We start from the raw sequence: 7,367 nt of genomic DNA on the forward strand, positions 1-7,367 counted from the left end.
TATATCACTGTCCTGACATTATTATTGTATGTACGTCATTCATTTTTGTGCCAATGTTTTCGCAATAGAATGTTCTATGAGCCCGTAGGTAAAAAAGAGCAACAAAGCGTAAGATAGAATAGCACCATATATAAAACAACGCTGGTACATATCAGTGAGCGTCAAACACACACGAAATGTGTGTGTTTGATGGTGGTCAAACGATGTTTGATGTGTTTGATCAGGTGATGTCCTGATCCGCATAATTAAAGTATGAATTATGTTGAGAAAAAATAAGAAAAAAGGGAAAAAACAGGGGTGGGAGAAACATGACAGAAAAAGAGTAAAAATACAATTTGGTCAACAAAACAGCATTGTTTAAAATAAAAGATATGGATTGACATTTTGGGGGTTAGGTTGGTAGGTTACATTGAGTTAATTAGGTAGTACTTAGTGTTTATCTGTTATAGATAGGAGCTGCCTGGTATGGGCCAATAGGCCTTCTGCAGTTACCTTTGTTTTTATGTTTTTGCCCTGTAACCTAAATGGTTAGAGAGGCACATATATGGGCTTAGGGACTGAACCCCACAATTCATTTAGCTAAGCAAGTTACAATCTTGATGAGCTAGTTACAAAATTCAATATAAGTCATCACATCAACAATGGGTTCGAGATCGACCTCAAGTACAGGTTCTAAATTAAGCAACTGACATATGTGGAGAGCTAGTATCAAAATTTATATGTTTGTCCTGCACACCGTCCCCCATCCAGTGGGCAGCGGTGGATAGGTTACAATCACTTAGTTGTTATCTACAGTTAGCAAACTGGGGATATTTGGCTAAAATTTCTGGTAGCAGATCATTTTGAATGAAATATTGACACATCGCTGGAACATTGGTTATAGAATTGTCTCTAAATTCATGTATCTTTTCGCACTCCATCACATAGTGACGGAGGGTGTGCGAATAATTTTGTTGACACAGTTTACATTTGGTCAGGTCTACATCAGCAGATAATGAGAATTCCCAGAGATACTTGTAACCGAGTCTAAGCCGAGCAGTAGTAACATCTAGAAGTCTGCTGATTTTATTGGATGATCCATAGATGTGTGGCTCCTCTTGTATGATATGTATGATAGATGGAATTACTAGTTCCAGTTTCTAGGCAGGCGATGAGTACTCACAATAACCTTAATTAAGCGTCAAAACAAAAATGTGTATACTCTTTTTACTCTCCTGACCTTAGTTCTCGAGCTATGTATTTCATTTTGGTACCAACGTGTTCGCAATAACATTCTCTAGAAGAAAATCAGCAAAAACGGTCACCAAAAGTTATATGAATACCAGCACCCAATAAATACCTACGTAGATGACTCGCCGTGAGTGCCCAAGAGCAACAAAATGTTTTTACTCTTGGGATTGTTATCACTTCCACACTTGTCCTACAGCGTTAATTTTGGTATCAATGTACTCGCAATGAAATTCCCAACACGGTGATATGAATATAAACGTAGAATAATGGTCGCTGCCCACCCGCAAGAGTGTGGGAAGTGGCGGAACTGTTACCCAGTATTGGTGACAAGACGACACATGGGCGATACAGTGCTTTGAAAGTTTATAATTATATCACTGTCCTGACATTATTATTGTATGTACGTCATTCATTTTTGTGCCAATGTTTTCGCAATAGAATGTTCTATGAGCCCGTAGGTAAAAAAGAGCAACAAAGCGTAAGATAGAATAGCACCATATATAAAACAACGCTGGTACATATCAGTGAGCGTCAAACACACACGAAATGTGTGTGTTTGATGGTGGTCAAACGATGTTTGATGTGTTTGATCAGGTGATGTCCTGATCCGCATAATTAAAGTATGAATTATGTTGAGAAAAAATAAGAAAAAAGGGAAAAAACAGGGGTGGGAGAAACATGACAGAAAAAGAGTAAAAATACAATTTGGTCAACAAAACAGCATTGTTTAAAATAAAAGATATGGATTGACATTTTGGGGGTTAGGTTGGTAGGTTACATTGAGTTAATTAGGTAGTACTTAGTGTTTATCTGTTATAGATAGGAGCTGCCTGGTATGGGCCAATAGGCCTTCTGCAGTTACCTTTGTTTTTATGTTTTTGCCCTGTAACCTAAATGGTTAGAGAGGCACATATATGGGCTTAGGGACTGAACCCCACACTACATTTAGCTAAGCTGGTTACAATCTTGATGATATAGTTACAAAATTCTGTATAAGTCGTCACATTATCAATGGGTTCGAGATCAACCACAATTTCCTGAATAGATATAACAAAGGGGATATTAATAGGGTATTAAAATTGTCAACACAAGATAGAACACGAAACAATGGGTATAAATTGGATAAGTTTAGATTTAGGAAAGACTTGGGTAAATACAGGTAAATAAATACAAATTTATAAATAAATCTATAAATCCAACATTATGTTTGTAAATCAACTATGTATGTATGAAAAAAAATGACTAATACGTTCGGCGAATGACTTTGACTTCAACTTCACTTTGACTTCGTTCATGTCATCGTATTTTCCGTAATATATAAAGGTTATGACAATGCAATTATATTATTGTGTGCAAATAAGTTTGAAATTTCATGTACCCTAAAAATATTAAAATAAAGAATAAGAATAATTAAATAATTGTTGTAGTAAATTGTCACACGTTCATCATACGCAAACGAACACACAGTTTGGAGCGTCAGTACAAGACCGCCGCCATTTTAAAACACGGCTTCGAATGTAAGTAATGTTTTTCTCGTACTAACACTGTGTTATACAATAGATTTGGTCTTGAATTCACAAATTTAGTTGTTACATCTGACAGAGTATGTTAGACGGTGTAATGCTGGTCCATGTTAACGTATTTGTGGGCTTGGTTGGTTTAAATGTGGAGGCGAGGCCTGGCAGTGCTGGTGTATGTGGAGGCGAGGCGAGGCCTGGCAGTGCTGGTGTATGTGGAGGCGAGGCCTGGCTGTGCTAGTGTGTATGTGGAGGCGAGGCCTGGCTGTGCTAGTGTGTATGTGGAGGCGAGGCATGTACAACACTCCCCAATAGGAAGAAAACCCACTGGGTTCTAGGCTAGGTTAGGCTTATCTGTAATAATTGAATTAAGCCTAGCAAAGCCTAGAACCTAGTTCAGTAATTTAAAAAATGTTGTAACTTGAAAAATGCCATTCAATACATTACACAATTTAAATATTTTCAGGCAATCAACACAACCCTCATGTTGGCTAACCCTCTCTCATGTTGGTCAATAATTTAATTATTTTTTTATGGAGTAATTTTTGCTGTTGAAATGTAGTTTTTTTGAGACTACATTTCAAATGTAGTGTGTGTGGAGGCGTGTATGTTAGGTATTACCTAATATACACGGTGTAATATATCTATCTGTGTGAAATAGATTAAATCCATTTATTTGATATTCAGCTAATAGTTCTGAGTTTTCTACATTCATCCATGTTTTGGTAAGTGCAATAATATGTATTGTTTCATTGCAGATTAGAGATTCAAGATAGTTCTAGATTTCCGAAGTACTGAAACGCGCGCCATACAGGCTTGGTGGATCTAGGTGCAAGGTAAAATTATTTACATTTACTTTTGTATTTATGTTTTGTATTTATATGCATATATGCATTTATATGCATTATTCTATAGAATAATAGATCTCGTAATAATTTTGCAAAAATAGTGGCATTTACTATTTTTAAAAGATTATTAAAAAATTTACTGATATGGTGCATTCGGAAGGGCGAAGAGGGAGAACGGCCTGTTGACATAGCTCGGGTGCAGGGGGGGGGGGTTGTGTAAAAGCCTGGTTTGTGCCTCGGAGAGGCTATGGGATCCAGTAAGTTCAGTAGAACTTCGGTTTCAACCCTTTTACCCTGTTGTAGCTCAGTCGATTAAGGCAGTGTCTGGGATGCTCCCGGACGCAGGTTCGAATCCTCGTCACGGCCCTTGTGGATTTGTTCATTTGATGCATCACGTTATTGTGATCTGTGTGTGTAATTCTTCACTTGCTACAGCAACAGGAATGTGTGTGTATGTATTTGTGTTGTTGAATATGACCGAAAGTGTAAGATTAATGATTCTAACACAAATCGTCTGAATATTTGTTTTTCTTCACTGTCGAGAGTAGTTAAAAAAATTTACTCGAGTTTATTTTCACACTTTATTTATGGTCCTTAAGTCCCTCTCCTTAATGCTGCTGCTGTTTCTCGCATCTTTGCATCGCTTGTATGTTTGGGGGTTTGGCCTCTTGCTATATATTGATTCCATTTGTGTGTGTTTGGGTCTCAGGCCCTCTCGCAATTTCTGTTGAACAAACCCCTTTTCCTAGTTCTGCATCTCTCCTTTGGTACAAATTTTGTTGTGCTTTATATCATATATTTCACAAAACTTGACATACATTTCATTTACTTCATGTCCTATCAGCAAGTGTTTGTCAAATTCTTTAAGGAAAGTTTATCATCCTGATTGCAGATCTCTAGCGATATTATGTCAACTTCTTGTGGATTCGCAATCATTATTTAATTTACCTTTAGGTGTTCTTTCACCAGCACAGCAACACTGTACCTCTCCCAACCAGTTTAAGATAAAAACTAAGTACTAACTAATTAACTCAATGTAACCTACCTTACCCCCAAAATGACAACCCATGTCTTCTATTTTAAACAATGCTGTTTTGTTGACCAAATTGTATTTTTGTTTTTTTCTGCAATGTTTCCCCCCCCCCCCACCACTCTACCACCACATTGAGTTTAGTAGCTCTGTGCACGTCAGGTGCTGTTTAATATACAGACCTACTCCTCCATTTGACCTAGTTTCTCTATCACATCTATATCACTTTGTGCTTTAGCCCTGGTGGAGCTTGGTCCACCAGGCTGTTGTTTGGAGTGGCCCGCAGATCCACATACAGTCTGCATATGATATACAGTCTGTTGATCAATTAAACTACAGTAGTTAGTTTTTATCATCCGAATGCACCAATATGTGTTCATTCTTCCCAGATGAAGGAACTAGGTAATATTCATCATCTGAATGCACCATCTGATGCTTTAACACACTCATGATACACGAGAGGTTTAAAAAACTTTTAAAACTTTTAAAACTTTTTGACCTATGTATTTAAAAGCAATTCTAAAGTTAAAAAGTGTAGCATAGGCCCCTCGCAGAATGTTCTTAATATGATCCTCAGGTTATAGTTTTCTATCTAAAACCACCCCTAGATCTCTTTCTTGATCAGAATTCTTTATAGATCTCAGTGGCTCGATCATAGAAACTGCTCTAAATCCTTGTTGGCCTGGATTGTGGAGGTCATTGGTCTCTATAAAACTAGTAATCTGACTCCTGATCACTCTCAAATAATTTTATTATGTGGGATGTTAGTGCAACTGGTCTATAATTCTTTGCCAATGCTTGTGTTGTGTTGTGTTGTTTTGGTAGTGATGTGCAATGTGTTGTTTTGGTAGTGATTCGTCCAGTTCTGGTAGTAGTGCGGTTGTTGTGTAGTGTAGTACTTGTGTGCTTGTTAATGACTTGTATTCCAGTCTTGTGGGTATCTCCTTTCCCCTACGGGCCAACTGCTTTGTTCTTACCTAGCATTTTGCTTTGTTTGGGTATGAATGTTTGTGTGCCGTATATTTTGCAAAATTTGCCATATATCTCATTATTTACTCCTCTGCCTAGCAACAAGTCTGTCTAATTATACTCATTAACTGTTTTTCAAAGTTCCCCATAGTGTCCTTTATTGAAATCGAGTTCATGAACCGTTTCAATGTTCTTATTTTCTTCTAGATTATATCTTAAAGTATATTTAAATGTTATTGTTATTATTGTTATTAAATGTTATTGTGACATTGCATTGCAATTGAGCTATGTTGTTTACCATACCGTTCATTTCGTGAGTATAAGTATAGATGCCACACTTGTGACAGGTAAAACCATGCCTTTTTTGAAAAACAGCACCGTCTGTTGCACGTAAGAGCAACCCACACTATATTATGTTGCGATATTATTTCAATATTTCCGATTGTATTGATAATTTGAATTTTCATAGATTTCAATTTATTTTCATTTCGATTTAATAATTTTGTGTGACATTGCATTGAAATTGAGCTGTGTTGTTTACCATACTGTTCATTTCATGAGTATAGTTTATTTTTTTATTTTTTTCATTTCATTTTTTTAGCTGTTCTTATTTTTCAGTGATGGGAATATCAGATCATTTGATGTTCCCAATTTTCTGATGGAAGCATCAGACCATTATAGAATGCATCGGATGAGGTAGTTTGGAATGGTGGGGAGGACGAGAGGGGGGTATGGTGGGGAAGACGAGGGGACAGAGGAGAGGGTAATGGTGGGGAGGACGAGGGGACTGGGGAGTTGGGGATGGTGGGGACAGGGGAATGCTGGGGAGGACAAAGGGACAGGTGAATGGGAGATGGTGGGGGAGGAAGAAGGACAGGGGAGGGGAAAATGGTAAGGAGGACGATGGGACAGGGAAGTGGGAATAGTGGGGATGATGTGGGGACAGGGAAGTGGGAAGGACGAGAGGACTGTGGAATGGGGAATAGCAAAGTGAATTATAATTATATATATTAATTAATTCTTATAAATTTCCAGAAGCCTGTATCAACACCCACACTAATGCAACTGAAAGAGATGTTGAGACAAGTATTGCTGATATGTTGAAGAACGCCCCAAACAAACTCGGTGGAAACAGATACAAGGTAAAGTTTGCCAATTTGCTGTAGTCTAATTCAATTTCTTTTTAGTAATCTTCGAGAACATTTATGCTATGAATAAGATAAAATAATGTAACTGATTTTGATTTATTTACTATTTATTATTTATTTACCGTTATTAGTATAATAGATCTCGTAATAATTTTGCAAAAATAATGGCATTTACTATTTTAAAAAGCTCGGGTGCAGGGGGGGGGGTTATGTAAAAGCCTGGTTTGTGCCTCGGAGAGGCTATGGGATCCAGTAAGATCGTCCTTCCTTTCCTCCCTAGAATCTGGATGTAGCAGGTGCTCAATTGTCAAAAGTGAAAAATTGGTTTTGTCTTCCGAATGCACCATTTGTGTAAATTTGCTAATAATCTTTTAAAAATAGTAAATGCCATTATTTTTGCAAAATTATTACGAGATCTATTATACTAATAACGGTTTGATAAAATACAGTAGACTGCCTACTGGATAATAGTTCCAGTCCACCTGTAGACAGGGATCTCACATCAGCTTGTATATTATACAAGGATAAGATTTGATTTACTTTTGTATTTATATGCATATATGCATTTATATGCATTATTCTCTAGAATAATAGATCTCGTAATAATTTTGCAAAAATAGTGGCA

Source organism: Procambarus clarkii, unplaced genomic scaffold (assembly GCF_040958095.1).
Source record: "Procambarus clarkii isolate CNS0578487 unplaced genomic scaffold, FALCON_Pclarkii_2.0 HiC_scaffold_116, whole genome shotgun sequence".
Lineage (NCBI taxonomy): Eukaryota > Metazoa > Arthropoda > Malacostraca > Decapoda > Cambaridae > Procambarus > Procambarus clarkii.